The following is a 22,531-nucleotide window of genomic DNA, read 5'->3' as shown; positions in this document are numbered from 1 at the left end:
CGATAATACGACCACCTCGACCGAGTGTAATTGAAGCGATATCGCCGAGAAAAGTTCGGTGAGTCACAGATAGACGAGGACAGCAGGTGAAGATAGAAATTCTATTTGGAGAAAAACGGCTAAACAAATATCTGTCACGTGTGCAAGTAATAAAGCGAAGAACAAACGAATCGTAGCGAGTTTAGTGGCCTAAGATATCAAACGCTAGAGGCGATACACGAGAAAGCAGCGTGTTTTTGAAAACGAATTGTGCATAGAAAAACTCTTTGCTCAGTTTTTCTTTGTTGAAGCTTTCTTCAAAGGGCAACAAGAACGTTCAAATTTTGCAGCGCGAACTGCTACAAGTTCCGCAAAAGCCGGCCAGGCTTCCGTTTGGAAGGAATCCATAAAACTGAGGCAAGATGTCGGTTTATGAAACCGAGACCCGACTATCCTTCCAAAAAGATTCGAGAAGAGTGCTTTGTCCGTTGATTTTTCCATGCAAAGCGGTACGACACGTAAAATCGTTGCGATGAAGCCGGCTCGTGAAAAAAAAAAAAAAAAAAAGAAAAAAGAAAGGAAAGCGGAAAGGAAAAAAGAACGAAGAGAGGAGGAAGAGAGCTACAAAACAAATCGCGGAGCGACTATATGCTCGACTTTCGGTTATTAGTCTATCCGTGCAGCCAGAAGAGATAATTGAAAAATCAACCGTAAAGTTATCGATTTTCTGTCGGGCGTATAACACCCGATATACACTGGCTGGAACACGAGATGCTCGTTTTCTATAAGCGACTGGGGCTAGATGTCGACGTGTATTCAACAACAGTTTTACGAGCGGCGCCCCGCTCTTTTATCAGAAATAAACATTTGACTACCGAGAACGCGAACGCGAACGTGCATTCCATCGCGATGTAACGCAATCAAAAAGCTCACCGATCTTTACGGCCTCGTAAATAAAATTCGTAAGAAGATGGCCGTACCACCGTCTGTCTCTTCCTCTTTAGGTAACTTCTTGTTCGTTCTTATTCGTCGTGGACGATATCGCGAAGTTGACTCCTTAGCAGCGTCCCTGAATCACTACTACGCCCTCGCGATTACGTTTCGCGACTCAAACATTCTGACATATCAGACCGCTGCCATCGCGGCGCGTATAAATCTTGACGATAATGGGGCTCGCGTCGAGCTGCTGCATTGTCTCGCGCCTCCCTGCACTATGCCATCGTTTAAAAGTTACCGTAACGGGAATTTTTCTTCTGACAAAAGACTCTTAACCAGCCACGGGTGAAGAATACTGAAATTGCGTCATATCCTGAAATTCTGTGCCGGAGATCCAGAATGGAAGGAACTAAGCTAAGGGATTTTAAGCTGAAGCTATTTTTTTATGAAAATGTCCGTGTCCCGTGGTATACACCCGAGGATAGAGTCGGAAGTAGTTTCTCTGTGACACAAACAACTTTAGAAGATTGCTCTGCGAATTGTGGTCAGACGTTTTCTCGAAAAAACCGGGAGACGTTGAGCAATCATCGCGCGCTGACAAACACACGCGAATTCCGTTGAAAGTTTCTTCCAGTTCTATATCCGATAAGGCTGTGTTCTACTTTTCCATAGATACTATCTTCTGTTTTGCAGAATCGAAGCTCGGGTTCTCACTTAGGCCCTACGCTGCGCGAAATCGCGCTTATCACGCAGATAAATGTTCGCATCGTCGATTTTATCGAAGTCGGGTCTCGCGTGTTTGTATCCGCGAAACGAACGCTTCGTCGTCGTTCGAGCGAATCGAACTACCACGGGAGAACAGGAAACGGTTACCATATCGACGCCAGATATTTTACCTCCTACCTTCCACGGAAGTCTTCGTTTTCGCTTCTCTACCCTTACGCGAACCCGTTCCGAGGAAAACACAGAAGACACCAACTCGCCAGAATTTTCCTTCCGCGTGCTGAGTTCAACTTATCCGCAGAAAGCAGAATCCGATAGAGCTGCTCGTTTGTAACGAGTTAGAGCGAGCACCGATTAAATTTTCCTTAAAAGAAATTCAACTTCGTTTAAAGACCGTCATTGAATCTTACGAATACAATTTGTAATCGAAAGGGACAAGTTTCGTAGAACTCAATCACGTTCTAGGATTACAATCTGTAGGATTACAGAATCGGCAACTTGACGTGAATCATAACTGGAGTAGATCGAAAGATCGATCTTCTTTTTTTCAATTTTGTTCAAAGATCAAATTAAAAATAGATGATCGTAGGCACTAAGAACGTAAATACGTTCTATAATAAACATACATTGCTACGAATCCAGTATAATCCTAGCGATTCCCAGAAACGTCACCATATTCTTTCCCGCTAAGTCTCTGAAATGGCTTCCATCTTCAGAGAAACACTTTCTAAGCAATCTGTGCCGTAGAAGTTTCTTCCATTTACCCTGGAAAAGCACGAACCTTCGAGAGAGCCGTGGTTTCCACTTGAAGCAACCTGTATCTTCTTACGCAAACAGCCGTTGCGTCACGCTCGTTCCTTCTATCGGAACCTCGTGTACACCGTTCGTATTTACTAGAAACGTAGACACAGGCAACAGAGGGACGACGTAGAAAAGAAAGGAGGACGAGCACGTGTAACGCTCGGTTACGACCCGCTGTGACCGATAAGTAGCGCTCAGTCCCGCTTCGAAACTCGCGCGGCCTGAGGCGAATCACTACGAACCGAACCGTCCCTCCAGCCACGCCGAATCACCAGTCAGCTTCCCCCAGGTTTTACCTGGCACGAATAACGCCGTGTGCACGTGTATCGAATATCCGATTTCGAGCGCGACTGCACGAACGTGGGCGACGAGGATTTACCGTACGCCCGTGACAAGAAACGAATATTTTATTTATTTATCCCCCTTCGGACGGACGTGCGGTGTCAAGAAGGCACCGATGCCTGCTAAGATGGATTAACGAGCTGGATTATGCACGCCAAGTTCACAGCGTACGAGGAGATTACGACTTTCGGAGCCATAATCCGTACGTCCTGAATTGCTCCCCTTCTGATACCAGTTCGATAATTGCGTTGATGCGTAGGGTTTATAATTTGGGAAGGTGAGATGAAATCCAGATAAGATCTGAATCTTCTTGGTTTCGGTTTGCGAAGAGCAATAAAATAGCTTTGCTCTTATTTTACTTTCCATCGGTAAAAGTTGTACTTCGACTAACACTTTCATGGCGGCTATTACTCGAGAAAGTAGCGTGTATTTTTTCCGATCGGTATAGATTTCTACATACGGATGCATAGTATCGCTTTTCGTAGTCAGTGAATTACGAAGAATCAATTTCGCGCTGACCGCGTCCGAAACTTTCAAATCTATGTATCAACTGGTATTTTCCTTCACCTTGTAGAAGTCGTCCGTGAGAACGAAACTGGATTTGCATGGGACGAGATCGAAATGCAATTTTATAGAGCAATGTCTACAGATCCGAGAATTTACCGGAGATCGTCGCGAAATCGTAACCATAGAGAAACGAAAATGGCTGATCTCGCAGTAAGGATTCGATCTTCCGGAACGGGCAACCTCAAATTCAGTGCAGTCGTGGACGCGGTGGAACAGCCACTTTCGCGTCGATTTTCCCCGAAACGTAGCAGCGCACGTACGAACGTTACACGGTTGCCATAATTCAGAACGAACACCACAGGAGTTTCCTTGCACGTACACGAAAATCGGTGGTGTCGTAGGTGCGCGCAGGCAACGCCACGCTTCGGGACACCATCCACTTTGCTCGTAAAAATACCGGTGCAGCTGGCAAAGAGACCGACCGAGACTGGCAAAAATAACACTTGAAGAGGTCTTACTTACGGGCCACGTGGTTGGGGAAAATTCGAGCGACGAGGCGACGAAGAAAAAGGTGTGGAAGACACGGTCGCGCCGTTGGAAAGGGAGCACGGCGTGACAGAAAGGGAGCTGACGGTGAAGCGAGCGTGCATGCATTTACCCTGACACGAGCGTGTACATGGGAAGGGGACTAGTTTTACCCTGTGAAAGAGAAATGAGAAATTCATACGAAGCATCTGGAGCACTTCTGACTGCGTTTGAGGTCGGAGAATCTTGACAGATTCTATTGGTTATAGTTGTGTGTATTGCAAATAAGAAATGTCTTTGTGATTTCTAAGCGACGCATTGTACGAACGCAGTTTCGAAGGTAATTTGTAACGAGACGCTGGAAAAGATAAAGAGTTACGAAACGACGGTGTTATAAGTAGGCATATTCGTGAATCGATCTCTTGAAAATCACAAGTTCGTTTAACCGACTTCCTAAGAACGCGGCGGCCGCCAAACGGGACATAAACTCGTTCGTTCGTCAAAGTGTCCATTGTGTTTCGTCCGGTTGACCGATGCAACGACAATTCAACAGCGGTTATAATGGCAGCAAGTGCACGTCGTCACGGTCCATTTGGCCTGGCTGCAAAAAAAGCGCTACGCGATGCTCTCCCGAATTACACATAAATTTCTCTCTAATGCGCATCCAGCGCATTTGCAAAGAGCTGAACGGCGAGAGGAAAGGACTTTTGGCACGGCGAGGATAGCGAATCGAGCCGAGCTTCTGGCTGGGGGTTCGATGCACGTGGCTTGACGCATGATCTCCGCCGTGAATCGTGCTCTGCTTCCTCGACCGAATAGAAACTGCAGCCCCTTTGGCTGTTGCCTTTTACGATCGCAAAATTGCTCAGCGAATTGGCCGAACGACTCGTTTAGCGAACGTCACGAGAAATTTTCCCGATAATGCGATTCCGTATGTTTCTCGATGAATTATCGTAAATATATCGTTTATTTATCGCAAATGTACATCGTTATGTTTTCGCTGTGGCTCGGTATCGTCCAGTATCGCTCGATATCGGTGCCAGATCTTTGATAAACCGTTTCGCTATTTCTTTCGCCACTTATCGCGTCACACATACCCGCTCGAGCTTTGAACATCGTAGTCGCATTATCGTTCTTGGATTACCGATAAACCACTTCGACCATCTTTCACGTTGTTCCGTTTCTCATTCGATGCGATTTTTCCACGACATTTTTCTCTCAACGAGAAAGACTAAGAAAGGGGAGGGAGAAATCGATAAGTGATTTTCGCGATTTTTCACATTGCTCGTCGACGCAGCGAGAAACGGTGAAACACGTAGAAAAGCGTATTTCGAAACCACGTCGAGCCGTTCCATACGATTCCACGTCCAAAATGTACCTGTACAAAGAACAGAAGACTGCGTCAAAGGATGTGCCGCTGGAGCGCGGCAAGCCGATAGTCACGAAAAGCAACGTCACGTGCGCCAGACGAGAAGAAAGGAATTGGATATTCGCAATAGGGACGGCCGGCACGATTACTCAGACGTGCTTTTCAGCATCGGATCAAGGAGGACGTGGAAAAAGGGAGAGGTTAAGATGGCGAAGGTGCGATGTTCTTCTTTCGACGAAGCTTTCTGCGCCCCGACTCCCGACCCACGCTACGCTTTATGCCACGTAGTGCTCTTTTATGCTCTCAAGACGACGCGACGTACCGTTTCCTTCTGCCCTCGACTTACGACTGAATAATTCGTTTTGTTCGCACGGAGGTGTTAATATCGACACTTTGTCTTTCTTTGCCTTTCTTCCACTCCTCTTCGATATCTTCGAAACCTATCGCATCTAGAGAAAGACGTCCATAACGGGAGGACAAGACTGTTTTTATCAACTTTTTTTTCTACATCGACCCTACGACGAATAAGAAACGAATAAGAAACGAATAAGGCAGGTAAGAGTAAGATGAACGGTACACGAGGGAGAGAAAGGTACAAAAGGGAATAAAGAAAGAGAAGACAGCGGCAGCTTTCTGTTACAAACTCGCCCCGGCAAAGCAAAATAAAATTAACCTTCGCCGCGTTTTATATAGCCCGTCTCTCGCGAAAAGACGAGAAGCAGCAACAGCAGGAAGAAACGGAGGTACCCGCTGGCACTGTCTCTCTTGGTTCCTGTCTGCCAGCTCGAGTCTCCCTCCGTCCTTTGCTTGGTAGCAGCATCGTCTACTCGTCTACTCCGCTATGCCGGTTCCCTCGTCGTCTCCGGTGCCGTCGTCTCTCGCTCGAGCCGGGTTCGAGCTTGTCTCATTCTTACACGCAAACTCCATTAGAAGACCCCTGAACTCGCGGGGAATATCGTATTATGACACCGGAGGGCTCGGAAACGGCTCAAGGAAGGAAAGAAGCGCATCGTTTGGTGGACGAACCGGCAATTCAAGAAAGAAAAGGAACGAACACGGACGTATAAAGGAGGAAAAGCGATTCGTGGAAACGCAGACTGATCTGCGCGCATTTATTTTTTCCTCGTTGTAATAAGAATATTTTGCCGCAATACGCGACCATTTACAGCTCATCGACGAAAGAATCGCGAGCGAGCTGATATCGCAGTAGCAGTTGTAATCGTCGGTAAGGCGCACTTATCGCCGCGTCGATAAATACCCTGGAATGATGACGATAACATTTACTAACGCGAACCACGCTATCTCGCCGGAAACGTCTCGATATTTTATTGATAATACATTTTTATCGTATTCGTACACTCGTAAAGAGGGGTGGAACGCGGACCGAATGCATTACGCCGCTCTAAGACGCTGCGCATGGCGGGAATACTTGTCCTTAGAAATTCCCAGAGACATCGTAACGTTTCGGTACATTTCTTTTCGTCATATCCACTCGTGACGCGTAGGCGCTCGTTTTAGCCTTTCGAATGAAATACGTTGAAACGCACACACCTGCTCCTATCTTGGTTTAAATAAAAGGGAATCGCTTAGGGATCGTTTAGACGTCGAAATGAAAAATACATGCTCCGTAACGGTATGTCAACGTTGTTCCAACCTTTTATGCGAGAGATAGCTCCGTCTCTCTCGGAATTCGATCAAAGCTCGACGAGAGCGAAATTCCTCTAATCTCTCTCTAGTCACTGCTCGCTGCAAAGAAGAAGGGAAGGAAGGTAAGAGAGAAAGCGAGAGAGTTATTCCGTCAGAAGCGGGAAAACGGACGGGCCCTGCAGAACGCGTGGCACCGTAAATTCAGTTCTGTTTCCTCCTCCTTTCTCCCAACCGCTTTTCTACCCTCTCGTCGCTCGAAGCCAACGGAGGGAAGGCAAAGAGAATTTTACGAATCGAAGCACGACGAGTGCACCTTCTTCCTCAGCGGTACAACGGCGACGTAGACGACGACGACAACGACTACGGTGAAGAAAATCGATAGTCTGCCTCAGCCTCTCTTTGAGAGTTTCTTGCGATCGCTCGTCGAACTCTCACCTCCAACCACCACACCATCACCACCAACACCACTGTACCACCACACCGTCGTCGCTCACCCCTAACCCAACGACGGCTCTCAACTTACCCCTGAGCCAACTTCCATACCTTTAGACGCGATCCATAACGCTTTTTGCCCGAAGCCTCGGACGAGGCAAAATAGTTCGAAACCCTAGGTCATCCATCAAACCAACGCGATTCTCCACGACCTTCCCTGCAAGATTCTTCGACCTCTATTTAGTCTTGCCAGCCAGAACGGTCTTCGGTTGCACGCTGCGCTCGTATCGGATAAAATCTGTACGCGAGCTACCACGGTTTTATGGCCACCGACGACGAGAACCCTGTCGCGTTGAAACTTTTATCAATTTCGAGAGACGACGTTCTCCCCACTCGTTTTATCTCGCCGTGACGCGTTTGCCAATATCAGCAGCATCTTCGGAGCACGAGCTTTTTAATTGCGAATATCGCTGCAATTTTTGAACGGTAGAATCGGAGAAAATGTCCACTAACGTAACCTATCGGTAAATTACATAACCTTTAACTTCGACGTTAAACAAAAATATTTTTCACCAGTCTTTTGATAAGGAAGGAACTTTTGAGCAGAGATAATGAATGCAACGTAGCGTCAATTATTAGAGAATTAATAGTACAATGTGTGCGAGGAGTTGAAAATAATTCGATGTCCCTCTAGATTTAGACGCGAGTGGAACATATCGACCCGGTGGTATATCCAGAGACATTAGAGACCGAGATCCATCGATGTACTAAAAGTAGAAGGAATATCTGTCCTACCAACCGCCGTTACACCCGATCCACCCTGCCGAACGTTACTCAACCTTACTGGCGTAACTAACATTTCGTTTCCCCTCGTAGGCTATAACTGGTTCACCGACGATTTACGAGATTCCAGTTGTTCTTGGAAGAACAAAGAGAAAAGAAACACGGAAACAGCGTTGGATACAGGGTGTTTTATCTCTCACACTTCATATTTTTTTGCTCGTTACTCTCTCGCAACGAAAAATCATGGTTAACGATCCACGAATCCAAGAAGCGAACAGTATGACACGATACTCCATTCTTTGTGAAACTATCGACTTTTTTATTCTTTTCATGTACGATAAACCGAATTACAGAAAAAATATTTGATATTACTCGTTACCAGGTTACTCTGGACCATAACACGACTCTGTAACGCGAATCTACAGATTCAACTTTGAAAGCGTTTCGAAATTTCGAACATCGGGAACACTCGTAACGTCGTTTACGGTACCAGCAATGTCCTTGAGCTCGCAACTGATTTCGAACATAATATACGTCATACAGAGAAAATAATGAAACGCAGACTCGGGTGGATGCAAGTTTTCGAGTAGGCACTTGGAACAATACGAACGGGCACGCACGCAACAGAATAACAATGAGCAGAGAGGCGGGCAAAACTTGCCTCGTCGGTCCTAACCGAGCATTTATTACGACGCAATCCAGTTATCGAAGTTAACCGACAGGACAAGTTGATTGCAGAATAATACGGTGTAATATCCATCCGTGCCTCGGCTCACGCAACCACCGACAGATCGTCTGGTTCGTTGCTTTCGAACGATGACATACTTTCATCGGTATCTTTCCTTCACGCGTCACCACGCTATTTTTATCGATCCCGGAGTGTCGAGTCCACGCGCGCGAATACGATGGCTCGCGTAGAAAATAGAAAGAGATCCCTTCCTCGCTGCCATTTTCAATCGCCGCGTTAACGACGTTAATGAATCGCGAGTCGTAATCGGCCACGCGCCAGGTAGCCGTCAGCAAATCTTCGATCGCTTCATGGACCACCGCGGCTGTCAATTTTGTTTCTAATTCGTCGTAGAGTCGTAAAGTAACGCCAGTCTACTACCAACAGCGTAAAAGCGTTAAAACGCCCACCGCGAGTCGCGTTCAATGGACGCGAGAGGAAAAACCGGCGCGCATAAACGAAGAAAAATTATCCAACCCTCGTCGCTCGGCCGAGAGTCGTCTTTTTCCCCTACGTGCACACCTGTGTCCGTGTACTTGTCATAAGTAAGCGGAAAAACGGGTCACACGAAACGAGAACATCCATCCGCGACGGTGCTCTCTGACATCAATTACCGAGTTAGCGCGCGAACTTGTTTTCCCACACTCTACTCGGTGGCTTCCTGATACTTAACTCTCCAATTAACGCACCTGCTTGAATCAGCCGAGCGCGGATCACTAGAGCAAGAAGTTCTCTCTGTTTATGCGTGTGCACACGCCTCTGCGGGAACGAACGTCGACGAGAGGAAGCGTTCGTCGAGAGTGGAAAGAAACGAAAACATGGAGTAGGAACGAAGAGAAAAACGAGAGCAGCCATCGCGATTTATTGCCCAATTTGTCGAGAAAGCCTGTTTGGTTCAGTCCTAGTTGGTCCGTGAAATGGCCAGTGTAATTATTTTTCAAGGTCTCGGTCTTTGAGAAAAGCCACGATGAGCTCTCGCGCCAGCAATGGTAATGAAAATAACACGAGCCACCGAGTGCTGGCGGTTAAATATCAACCGGTCCGAATGTATTCTTAGGCCGACTGGCTGGCCTGTTGGTAGAAAACGGTAAACACAATTCCATATTTACCAGTTCGCTCGTTTAACGCTGTGTCCACAGAAATTATAATACGTTTGAACGTTCGGCCGGCCCATTGCCAGTTATCCAGTTATTCATCTACTGGCTTTCCAGAAAATTTCCGCCTAACCAAAGAACATGCTCGAGACGCGAAATTTCGTAATTTTGTTACAAGGATCGCGAAACGGACATCGCAAGACAGGTGGAGACGTTGAAGAACTCTCGCTACTAATTGCCACCACGGAATAGGGATCCCGAACTTCTTAGCTTTTTTGCAGCCATCGATTTCTCTCGATTGGTAAAAATAGATCGACTTTCTCGTTAAGACCAACGTCCTTCACCGTGACTGGCTGAGCATCATTGGTCACCGCGACATCAACGACGCTTTTGTCGATCTTTTGAAGAACGAAGAACACGTTCGAGAAGAAATAAGAGGAAAATCGGTGACAGCGTGATTGTCAAGGAAAGACTGATGGAATCGTGAGACGATCTCGCGCGAGAAAGTCGGTGCATGCCGCGTGCAACGGCAGCAGCAACGAAGACACGAAGACACGGTGTACGCGGTTAACCTGCATCGAAGATAGGCCCTAACGAGCTGTAGTTCGCTACGTAATGGAGGTTACGTCTCGCTGATAATTTCCGATAAGTGCTCGGCCGCGTTAACTGGAGCAACCGCCCTCCGGGCTCCTTGCCTCTCCACGATCTACAGTATCGGCGTACTAACAACACCTACACCACGTACACGAGTGCTCCTCTTCTCGTTACTCCCGCCGTGTACGCGTCTATATCCAGCGCGGTGATTAACCGAGCCACATTGGCAGCCCTAAAGAAGATGAAAGCCGTGCACGAGCGAGCAATCGGGTTATTGCTGTCGGTGAAATTCCGTTTTAAAGGGGTCTGTTGCCCGATCAATTCCGATCCGTAGAATTAGTCTAGCCGAGTGTCGAGCGTCGACGTCGTCGCCGTCGTCGATCGAAGAGAAATAACGAAACAGTCGATGCCTCGATATTTGTCACAGGACCGCTTTATCGTTCTCCCTGCGGCGCGTGTTGGCCAACGATTCATCAATTTCGCGGTCGATCGAACGGATTAACAGACTACGTGCACCCGCTGATTTATAAATATAAACGGAGCTCTTGCACGTTCGTCGCGGATAATGAAGAATCATATGGACCGCGTCGCGAGCACACGCCGCCTACTAACGGTAAGTAACGCCACATACGAGAGAGACGGGGACGAATATACCGTGGAACCCGTGACCAATGACTGTTTTAGAGATCACTTTGTCAGACGCGTCGCGTCGTTGCGTTGCGTTGTGTTGTATCGGTGCGACGAGCGTGTGCCTGCGCATTCCTTTTCATCAAAACGAAGAAACACTATCTAGTGAATTGGACATGATATGCGAGGAACCGTCTATTCTTATAATTGGTTAATTTAGTTTACTATATCCGCTATTATTTTTTGAAATTTTTACCACCTTCTTTCGTTAAAAATTTAATCATATATCAAACAGATACGAGATACGAAGAAACTCTATAGTGTTCGCATGAAGCAATCTATCACAAACGAACATCAACGCAAACAATTTGCACAGCGTTACACAAATAAATGTCGCGACGGGTCGATCCAACGTGTTCGCGTCTCCGTTATTGCCTCAATTACCTTCTCAATTTATTATAGCTGGTAAAACGTTACGCGGGAATATAGTTTGCGCCCAAAATCGTGCAGCGTTTGGAGAGAAATTGAATCGAGGAATCGAAGGAAGAAGAAACGGGAGAGGAACAGAGATGAGCCACGAATGAGGATAGAGTACGGTAAAAGGAAGACATTGCGAAGTTGAGGAAAACTTTGTCGAATCGAGCCGGCTCGTTTCTCCGACAGTAATTGTCCCGATCCGTTTCCGGCGGCATGGTTTGCTCGTTATAGGGGCTGTGGGGAGCATCGATTATTCCCAATTATAATAACAAATGCAAATCAGGAATAACGACTCGGCAGTCCGGTAATAAAGTTTTCCCGGACGGTCGTTCGCCGGTGCTTTTATTGTCCATTCGAGCGACGTCTTTTCGGTCGAGTTCCACTGGCCGATTGTTCCCGCGTCGATCGCGTTGCCAACAAATGGATGATTTTTCGGTAATATTGGGTTGGTAAATAAGTGATTGCGGATTTGGTCATTAGGTGGTATTGACAAAATCCGTAATCACTTAGTTTCCAACCTAATAGAACCGAAATTCGATGGAAATCACTGAACGAAAGTGGCCGCGATGAACCTGCGCGTGATCCAACGATCCACGCGACGACCGCGTGGCCGCTAACGACTAATTAATTAAAATTCAAGTTACGGTTATAATGGAAATAAAGGCAGAATTACAGGCGGCTCGGTCGCGATCAAGACTGCGCAACGGGTCTCGAGAGTGCAACAGCACGCCGCTCGTAATTACAGCAACAGAAAGGAGCAGAGAAAAAACGAAAAAGGAAAATTATGCAAAACGAGCTCGGCCTAATTTTTGCGAAACGCTCGCTCACGCTACTCTTCCCTGGTTCCTCGTTCGTTCACACACCGCTTGGTGACGACTGATCGAGCCAGCCGGTAATTAAGTTTAATTACGAGACACAATTTCAGCTGTCGTAAGTCGCCGCCCCTCCCAAAAAAGTAATTGCCCCTTTCTCGAATTTTTACGCTGACATTACCCCCTAGGCGAAATATTTTCTTTCGCCGGGAGATTTGCTCGACAAGTAAGAGGCACTAAGTGGAAGAGATGCCATTGCCACACCGAGGACCGACCACTTTTGCCACAGCATCGCGCCGCTTAACACGGCACGTCTGACACTCGAGAGGGCCACACAGAATGAAGACGATATTGCAAGGGTGACGATCGAATAGAAAGGAGTGAGAGAGGCAGTCTTATTCTTATGAGAAGGAAAAAAAGAGAGAATGTGCAGTGAATATTCGAAACGAACGCAGGAGAAACATGAAGAGAAGCGAGCCGAGAGGAAATTCCAAACTATGTGCGCGGGGGGGTGGGGTGGTGTAATAGTAGGACGAACGGGACCGATTACCGTGAGTAATGGCGATAATCGTCACGGGACCTGCAGCTAGAGTCACGACATCGACCTGAGCCCGCCAATAGCCGAACCTAGCAGAACTGAATATTCATTAGCGATGATAATGCCACACGATTCTCCATCCTGTACAACTCCCTTCTCTCGTTTCACTCGCGTTACCTCCTGCAGTCTCTGCACCACTGGCAATCTTGCCAACCAGCCAGTAGCTTTAGTCTCCACCTCTATCCTTTTTCTTTTCGCTCGATTCACCCTGTCACTGTTATTTTTTCCTACCCTCCACTATACTCCACTGCCTTCGACTGGCTTTCCTCCTTTTTCTCCTTCCTCAGTCACTATTCATTACCGTTAATACCAACTCGTCCCTTCGTCACAAACTCCCTTATCCTTCCAAGTTTTACTCTAGACTCTCTGTCCCCGGCTTCCACCCCATGCCAGTTTCCATATCCATTTATTTCCACGAATTCCTGCATGCCAGCCAATTCCTATGCACAAAATTCCACGAACTCGCCCACGATTATCCGAGGGCCCGGCGTTCGCCGGGCACAGAATCGCAGTGGCTGATTATTATTCAGAAAGTATAACGCTCGGGCCAGCGCGAGGGAGCAAGGCGAATCGAATACTCGCGTACGTTTCCGCATAACTTAAGGGAAGTAACATGCAGAACGCGCTCGTTTCCCAGCGTCGATATTCTTGGGTGAAAAGTTCGTCCCGGTCCAACGAGCCTGCGTCCAAAGATCGCGATAAGCGAACGCGACGAGCCGTTTCAAAGCTGCCCGCGAGGGAACGCATCGTGTTCTCTCTGTGCATGATTCGCTGCGAATACAGATCGAAGACGCGCGGATAATTGTTCGATGGAACGCGGAGCCACGGTTATAAAACCACCTTTTCAATTTTACTCTATACATACCTACCTGATTTTCTTCGGATCGGCTATGACTGGACGGTTAATCAGAGAATGGAACAGAGTCACGATCGTTTTCAACGTAGTGTTTTGACAAGTGTTTTGGACAAGCCGTTGTTGGTTTTCCGCGCGCAACGATTTATGGAATGTAACTTGGTGCTTACCTGAAACGAAAAATAAGAAGATACATAAGTGGAAATTTATTGGAAGTTGGGACATTCTTTTAGACTCATCGAATAGGTTTTAATACCATTAAATACACAGAGTATTTCGAAATGAATACAAAAGTGGCTCTGACAAATGGCTTGCGACATCTAATAATTCATTAATATTTTTACGTTTAAACCGTACGTTGCTCTGTACAAATCATTTCCTGGTACGTGAATAATACTCGTGTCGTTAAAAATGCTCGTAATTAGAGTCGTAGTATAGCGCCGGAAATGAGTGCGCCGATGCTTGGATGACCGGTGAGTCACGTCGGCGACCCATTGAATCATTATTGGCGATTAATCGCGACGAACAACGGGAGACGTTCTGTTTTCGCTACGTCGTTTATTCTCGACGACCTCGTCGCAACCGAGTTGAATAATTTCAACGCGGTGCCGGTAAGAATAATTTAGGATGTATTTTGTTCATCCTCCTCCCTTCGGTTGAAAAGATGGCGGTGGGAACAAAAGAAACGTGTGGTGGCAGGAGCCAGCCGGAAAAGCAAAACGACACCGGCGCTTGGAAATTTACAGCTAGGGCGAAAGAGGAAAGGGGCAGACTGGAGCTATTGCGCGCGTGCAAAATAACCTGCGAAGCATGTGTGTGCACGCATTCGTCTTTCCGCGCGACGAACCAGCCCAAGGGCTCGCGCGACCTAAATACACGCCACGTTCCAGCTCCGCTTCTCTTCGAGAAACGGTTTCGCCCTCTCTTTCCCCTGTACGAGTCACGAATCCGCGCCAAAGAGAATCTCGAAAGAGTCGGATCATAAATCTTCGGCTTCCTCGCCGCGAGAATATCCCGATTTTCAGTCCTCTGTCGTGACAAGAAAAGATTTTCTTTTCCCTTCCCCTGTTTCGCGGTTCTACGGTCTTCCAGCTAGTCCCCCTCTCTGTCTCTTTCTCTCTCTCTCTTTCTCCTGTTCTGTGAGTTCACCGTTCTCCAACGTTCCAATCGAGTCACCGGAGACAAATCCTACGAGTCTCGATCCAGCTCTCTCCGCTAATGATGCTGAGATCGGTGTTGATCGAAATCCCAAGCAAAGACGAGCGACCGTTTACGCTCGTGACTCGTGAACCTACTCGAACGTTGCCCAACCATCTGATTACCAAACAATGACGAATCGATGATCCGGATTACGGCGAAAGATATTCGCAACAGTGAAAATACGTATCAGGAAATTGACCGATTATGTAAATTTTGCGATAACTGGATAACTAGCGTCACCGAATGTTCGAGAGATTGCGCTATCGTAATCGGTACATATTATGAAGTAAGAAATAATAAAGTTACATACGACAGACCGTTTACTTCGTGTTTTCGTGTCCAGCCACTCCGACTACACGTTTCTTCGACCCTTCCATTTATCCGAGGCGTATAGTACGAATAAAAGGCTCGTATTTGTCGATGGTTCCGAAGAAAATACAGAAACGTGGGGAAGGAAGCGAAAAAATGCGAGAGTTAATGCGTCGACATTGTTCTCGACTCTCGCACATCCGCGAGCGAAGATATCGACATTTGCATTTACAGTTCAAACGCTTTTCGCCGGGCATTGTGTGTGCACGGGCGATCCGGAGTAAAAGGTTCGATAACGGATCGCCTTTTAGAGATCGATTTAACTCGATTCTCTCTCCATCTCGGTCAAGGAGCCTGCTATAACTTCTCGGTCCCGTCGTCTCGACAAGCAGCCCGTACCGCTCTCTCCTCATCGATGATGTCATCCTTTTAATGCGGAACGTCGAGCAGCCCGCGGCAAATGAAAATATGCTCAGACGTGTGCTGACATTTGAATGGTAAGTATACTCGAAGGTTAAGTAATTCATTTCTCGAATCGAACTCGACTCTCCCCTCGGACACTCGTTATCGGTCTATTCTTGTATGAAGAAAGAGCCCATATGCTCGGAAGCATCCCTTTCTATTAAAAATCGAAATTTTCCTTAAGGATATCCATCCTTTAAACACATGAAAGAACGTTTATTCTCTACATACATCTCTGTCCATAAATATTCAGATATATCTAACAGAAAGGTAAACTTGAATCGTATTATTAAATTTACCATTGTATTTTTTATTCTTTGACTCTATGTGTTCTATAAATGATTCCACGAACGGATCAATGATTACGCTTTATACGAGACTACCAAGCATCTTAATACTCACAAACAGACATGTACCTTCACCCCTATACCATTCATCGTTCAACCAGCCAAACGATCTTAACCTCACCCAACGTTCTCACCCTGCACCCAAAATTACCGCAACAAGCCCGAACGCTCTACCAAGCCATTAACAAAGAACGAAACAACATTGCGAGATAAATGGAGACCGACGCAAGAAGCAGAGACGACGAGAGCACGTGGATGTAAATCGTCATTACGATCGAAATGTGGAGCACGGGCATCGCCGAAGGGTTGGGCGAAGGGGTGCCTTCATGCAAATCTTATCGAACGTAAAAGCTTGTGGAATGGCGCGGAGATGGCAAGAAGATTGGAGCTGGCGGTGGAAGAGCAGTGTCATTCCTTATCTGCAGCCTTGGCCGCATAAATGCATCGTAACGGGGCGCGTTCAAACGCCGGCCCGCCGACTGGGGATACGCCAACCGGCTGCATCGTAGACTGCACCAATACAATGCATTTCGCGTACTCCGACAATGTCCGACGTGGTATCTATAGCGCGGGACGGCGACCGAGCGAAAGGGGCGAAGATAGAGCGGCAAACGGCTGACGCATTGTTTCGTAAACATCATTTGGCGGTATCTCGCGAGGCCGAAATTTTTCAGCCGGCCTCTATTTAAACACTTTTAATATGCATCTCTACGTGCCTTGCTTAACTAGCTCTGCACGAAATCTACCGTTCTCCTATCCCTCGTGCCGCTTTTATGCTTATCGCGCGGTGCATCCAGTTCCTATACTCTGAGGGGAGGGGGAGGGGGGTCGGTTTAAACACGATGCCGTTACAACTCCTTTTTTACAAAATTCTGCTTCGTATCAATGTGTCAGAGAATTTATTAATTTACAGAGAAGTAGCGTGACGTAAGAGAAGACGTGTCGTATTGGCTTTATTAACGATAAAATTGAAGCTTGAAAGGATGAAGTCATATTGTTGGTTAACAACTATTCGCGAGTCATAGATCCAATTTACAGCGAACGAGGTACGAATATCTCACACATTTGTTTACTTTGTAATAAAACAAATAGAACGCCAGAGGTTTATTCAATGAATTAATAGAGGAAACGGTGACCAGTTTACGCAGCAAAATTCCGAACAATTAATACGACGTCGCTATACCATTCGTGACACCAGAAGCGAAAATTCATCTTTCCTTTCTATCTCAAGACCCAGAGAGTAATGCAAGGAAGTATACGTAAGTGCATATTCTATGCATCGTCCTCAAGAGCCGGGAACTAAAGTGTTCGTGACCAAGTTAATTCACTCTAGACGCGGACAACAAAAGCGAACGCGAAGCTGAGAACAATGTGATGATCAGAGCGGAAACGGTAAAATTTGAAATTCAGCGCGAGGAACAGCGCATAAATCGTGCAAGAGCGGGACACCGAGCGCGACGAACGAGCTGTGAGGCTGCTTCCTCGTTCTCTTCGGAGTTAGCCAGGTCGGAACTGGTTTTCGTACGAAAATTACCGCAACACGATACGCGGGCGGTGTGTATTTACGAGCACGTGCTTGGCGTCCCGGCACGCGTGGAACAGGCTACATGGAAAATGGAGCGGTGGATGCAAGGATGCGTGACCCTACGGGCCAGACATTGCGCGGAACCACCCTTGTCGAAAGTTCGCGCATGGGAAAATATTCGGAAGCAGCAATTAAAAGTTTCGGGCTTATCTCGAACCGAATGGGGATTCGAGGATACTGCAATTAAACGGTCGAGTGCGGCGTGGGAAGAATTACGAAAAAAAGTCCAAGAGGGAGACGGATCGCTTGTTAACCAAACGATAATGAAATTTCTACCGCATTAGACCGTTCCTTGACGAAACGAGTAATTTTTACCATGTGTATTTGATTCGCGATCGCGAATAGTAGGTCAAAGCAAAGAAAAATATTCGAGCGAAATACTCGGTACACCGATAATCACACGTCTCGTCTCGGTATGATCGATACCTTGAACTTGAGTTAGCAGAAACAGGGGACAGAAAGCGGAGATGATCGTGCCTCTGGTTGCCGGCGGACGCGTGACGTATAGCATCGTGGGATCTACAGCGCGGCATTAACAGTGATGTAGCGTCCCTGAATGTAATATCGTGTCGCGTATAACCCGATACACTCTAACGCATGAGCCGATATTACTTTTCGGAGGGGGGAATAAATTCGAAGCGACGCGCAGTTCCGCGTAAAACGTAAATATACTGGAGAATATTCGAGCCGTTTCGAAATATATTATCTTCCGTTGTGGTGGGGGTGCAGGAACGGGAACGACGACTAGCAAACATTCCGGGACTTTTCATCTCGCGATAGTAAACGTCCCTTGTTGCCGTGCTATGGGGCCAAGGGGAGAGGAAAAGCGGGATGGTGAACGATGAACCGTTGAAAAAAATACGAAATAAAGAGCGAACGCTCGCGAAATCGCGCGACGAGCGGAAGGAACGCCGCGAGACGAGGGAACAGGGATGTTATCGCAAAAATAGAGAGACTTTCGTGGCTTCTTAGCGAGGGTGGAAGCGCGGACGCGGCAAGGGCGAGCAGCGGAGATCGGCGGCGGGAAGAGGGGAGCAGCAGAGAATTCATTAAGGTATGAATAATGCGTCTGCGATGCCAAGGCTGCTGCCGAGAGCACCACCGTGCATACCATGGCCTGCCCACGGCACGGCTGGAAGAGCATGGCTAAAATTAAAGCGGATTCACCCCCTCCGCGGCCACGGCCTCTAGGCGAAAACGTTCTTCGCCACTCACAGCCGCCACGTGCTTTTCTTCGAAGGAACGTAGGCTACGGACGAACAAGGAAAAACGATGGAACGTGTAGAAAGGACGAAAGATCAACCGACAAAAATGTTAACTATCGAGGAAGATTTTCGAGCGAGATTGTAATACACGGATAAAAAGATTCTCCTGCCACTGTTCTATATTTTGAATTTTCAATTTACCGTTATGGGAGATGTATGTAAAATAGAAAGTTCAAAATACCGATTCGGAAACCTTCAACGTACTTCTTTACGAACAAGATTTTAACGTCTCGAAAATAATTAATGGTCTACACTCGGAGCAGTGCGTCGTTACAGTGAAAGCGGTTATCGGGAACATCGCGTGAAAATACAAAAACGTATTCCATTCATCGCGATTACGATCGATTCCGAGACTCGATGTCCCAATGGTAACTTTCCCGTTTATCTAGTTGTAATGAGAAATCTCCGGAAACCGCGGTCACGACTCGCTTTAAATACCTTCCAATATCGCTCTAATGGAGCGAATACGCCATCATGTTTTTCCATATATGCCACGCGGTCACAAGCCTGTTTTGCAAGTGCGGAAGAACAAACGACTTAACAGAAGACTAAATATGGAGGCACCAGGATTTCACTATTTCCACGAAATTACTTAATCGATCGACGATGATCATTCAATAGCTACGATCCTCCCCTTAACACCTGGTGATGCCATTGTCGCGATTATAATCGCTGTACGCGGGCATAACAAATCTTCCACGCCTCGTCGAGAGAACTTGGATTTCCATCGTACATACATAGAGATATACGTTGTCGATTTCGTCGATTTTCAGCGCGACTGGTATGCAGATCCAGCAGTAGGTCGTGCGAATGATTGTACAACTCACTACCAAGGCGATTTATTTGCAAAGACATCGACATTACGTAGAATCATTCCCTGTATTGGGACACACATGCTACAAAGGTTGCCGCGACTTGATTCGCGACAAACACAGCGAACGACGAGCGTGCCAGACGAGTTTTACGAGCTCCATGGGTCGAAGAGTGAGATGTCGCGTCTTTTTCGACCGGAATCTTTTCAGCGATTATACGTATCTGCTCGATGAAAGGGGCCAGAACGGGTCTCTGTTTACCGTGACGAAGACACTAATGACGTTAGAGGAGACGCGACGGTGTAAATTCATTAGCAGCTGGCATCGCGTCCTCGTGGATGAAAAGCGTAGCGACTGGAAGGATGGAGCTCGATCAAAATCCACTGACATAAGCTTTCAATGTGTCGTCTGTCACGCGAAAATATTAACTTCTCGAAATCTCGAGATTATCCCGTAAAACTACGAATTTGTAATTCTACATAAAGTAATCGCGTTTAAATAGGGAAATATATTTTATACATTTTTTGCTACGAACTAGATCTGACAGAATAGACACGGTAAAGTCCTCGTAACGCGAAAGAGCGCGGAAAACTGCGCAGTTTCACGATACGCCCAGAAATACCTAGATCCAGCTTCTCGTAGTGGTTGGTGGCGTCTCGCATATAGGTGTACGAGGCTTTTCGAGTATCCGGCGTGGATGCTTGCCAGATGTCTGCCAAAGCCGTGTTTCGGATGTGTACGCTGAGAGCTAACCAGAGGCCCAATGCGGCTCGGAAGTCGATGACTGAGCGACAGCTGGTATTAACTGGCCGACGAATGAAATAGGTAGGGAAGGTGAGCAACTACTGGGAAAGAACGCAGTGGTGGAGTATCTGGAACGTCTTCCAGGAAATACACGCGAGAGATCATGTCCCGTCGTATCGTTGAACCGTCAGGAATTTGTGACATCATCGCACATTACCAAAAAATCTTAGCTTGAAATATTCCTGGCACGAATGTCGGGGACAGAGTTATGAATCCGATAAAAGCAGAATAGCGATCGATTTAAAAATGATGTAAACATTCGACAGAGAAAGAGGGAACAGATTTATGCGAACCAGCCCGAATTCTCGGAAATTCAAACGGCGTGGTTTGCAGGTTTTTCAGCGGCGGATCCAAAAACATCGAGGCACGCTGGTAACCCAGTTACGATAGGGGCGCGTGTGTTTCTCTTTCGTGATTCTTACGGTTTCCACCGGCATTAATTAGCTAATTGACCGAGACACGCGGTTAATTAAGCTTCGAACGACTACACCTCCGAGAATAATAGAAGGCGCAACCATGCGTAGGAAGCGTTCGCGGTATGAAAGACTCGAAAAACGGATCCGATTAAAAGAGAACGGTTTCACCATGTTATAATATACCATTCTATGCTAGTGTTTCGACATCGTATTCACTGTTAAGTGACGAGTAATTCGGCGAGATTCAAAAGACGAGGAAATCAAAAGTAGAGACGCGTAGCAGAGACGCGAAGAAGCTTTAAACTATAGAAGGAATAGGAAAGAAAGAGGCACGAAGGATAAAAAAGGATGAAAAGATAGAAGCAGCTGCAGCGAATGATACAAGTAGACGAAGAAAAAGACGAAGACCTCCTTACGAAGGAGTCGACAACTTACTCGAGATATTAATTTCTCGTTAAAACTCGCTCGGCGAGCTTTAGAGCAAAAGCGGACTAGTACGCCTTGAAATGGCATGGAACAGTTAGGAAGAAAACGAGATGCAGAAAGAAAAGGGAAAAGGGTAAGTCTGCCGCGGAGAAACTCGTTGCCTGCCTCTTCGGAGCAAAGACCGTAAATCGAGCGACGATCTTCCTTCTTCGCGACGACCAAGTAATTACGGCAACGAGGAACACTCAGTTACCGAGCAGCCCTTTATCACCGGTCATCATAATCCAGCAAGGAAGACCAGTCAGCAGACACACAACGCTGAATCGTTTAATATAACGTGCTTCTTTATTCGAATTTCAGAAACATAGATATTTAACGATTGCATACATTAATATGTTACGCGAAACGTTACCACGAATGCCATAAGTCTCTCACAGAAAGCGATTTATCCGATGCTTGTTAGCGATCATCCTTCACCGTGACAGGTGGCAAGAAGTACAACGATCGATCTTCCGCGAGGATTCCTTTTACCACAGAATTTTCAGACGATCTCGAACACACTTGAGCACCCTCTTACAGCACGTGTGAGCATGCTCGCGCGCTGGCCTTTTCAGGTGAGTTACGACGAGGATAGCGCATGGAGCGGAGCAACGGGGACCGTATTATTTCACTTTGGTGACAAATTTCACGTGGAAAGAAGAAAGAATGCAACCGACGGTCGCGGGGGAATAGAGAAGGTGGCAGGTGAAAGAGCCGTAGCGTAAACGGGGGAAAGGGTACGAAAGGGTGGAAAGGGGATGAGATACAGAGGACGGCGATAGAGAGGAACGAACAAATGGGGGGAAGAAAAAAAGAAAGAAAAAGTGGAAGAAGGGGAAAGACACGGGGAACGCGACGGCGGCGCGTCCGCGCGCAGCCGGCGGAAATACGGAAAACGACTGGCCTCTTTTTCCTCCATCCGGTTTGAATTACTATCATCTCGGCGAGCATTGTCTATTGTGGCGGAGAATTATTTTATTATCGCCCGGTCGGTCGGCTTCGAATGCTCTCGGGAGATCCACGGGACTGTGAAGTGGAGG

The 22,531-nt window shown here is 47.0% G+C and overlaps 1 protein-coding gene across 2 annotated transcripts in view; it reads right to left on the bottom strand.

Annotated features, from left to right (window-relative positions):
* Positions 1-22,531, bottom strand: part of LOC138178073 (Krueppel-like factor 6) — a 275,863-nt gene that overhangs the window by 234,824 nt on the left and 18,508 nt on the right. The gene's annotated exons all lie outside the window — the stretch shown is intronic.

The sequence above is a fragment of the Bombus flavifrons genome, chromosome 1 (assembly GCF_040668555.2).
Source record: "Bombus flavifrons isolate JBK064 chromosome 1, iyBomFlav1_principal, whole genome shotgun sequence".
NCBI classification, from domain to species: Eukaryota; Metazoa; Arthropoda; class Insecta; order Hymenoptera; family Apidae; genus Bombus; species Bombus flavifrons.
This window is presented reverse-complemented; position numbering and strand designations above follow the sequence as displayed.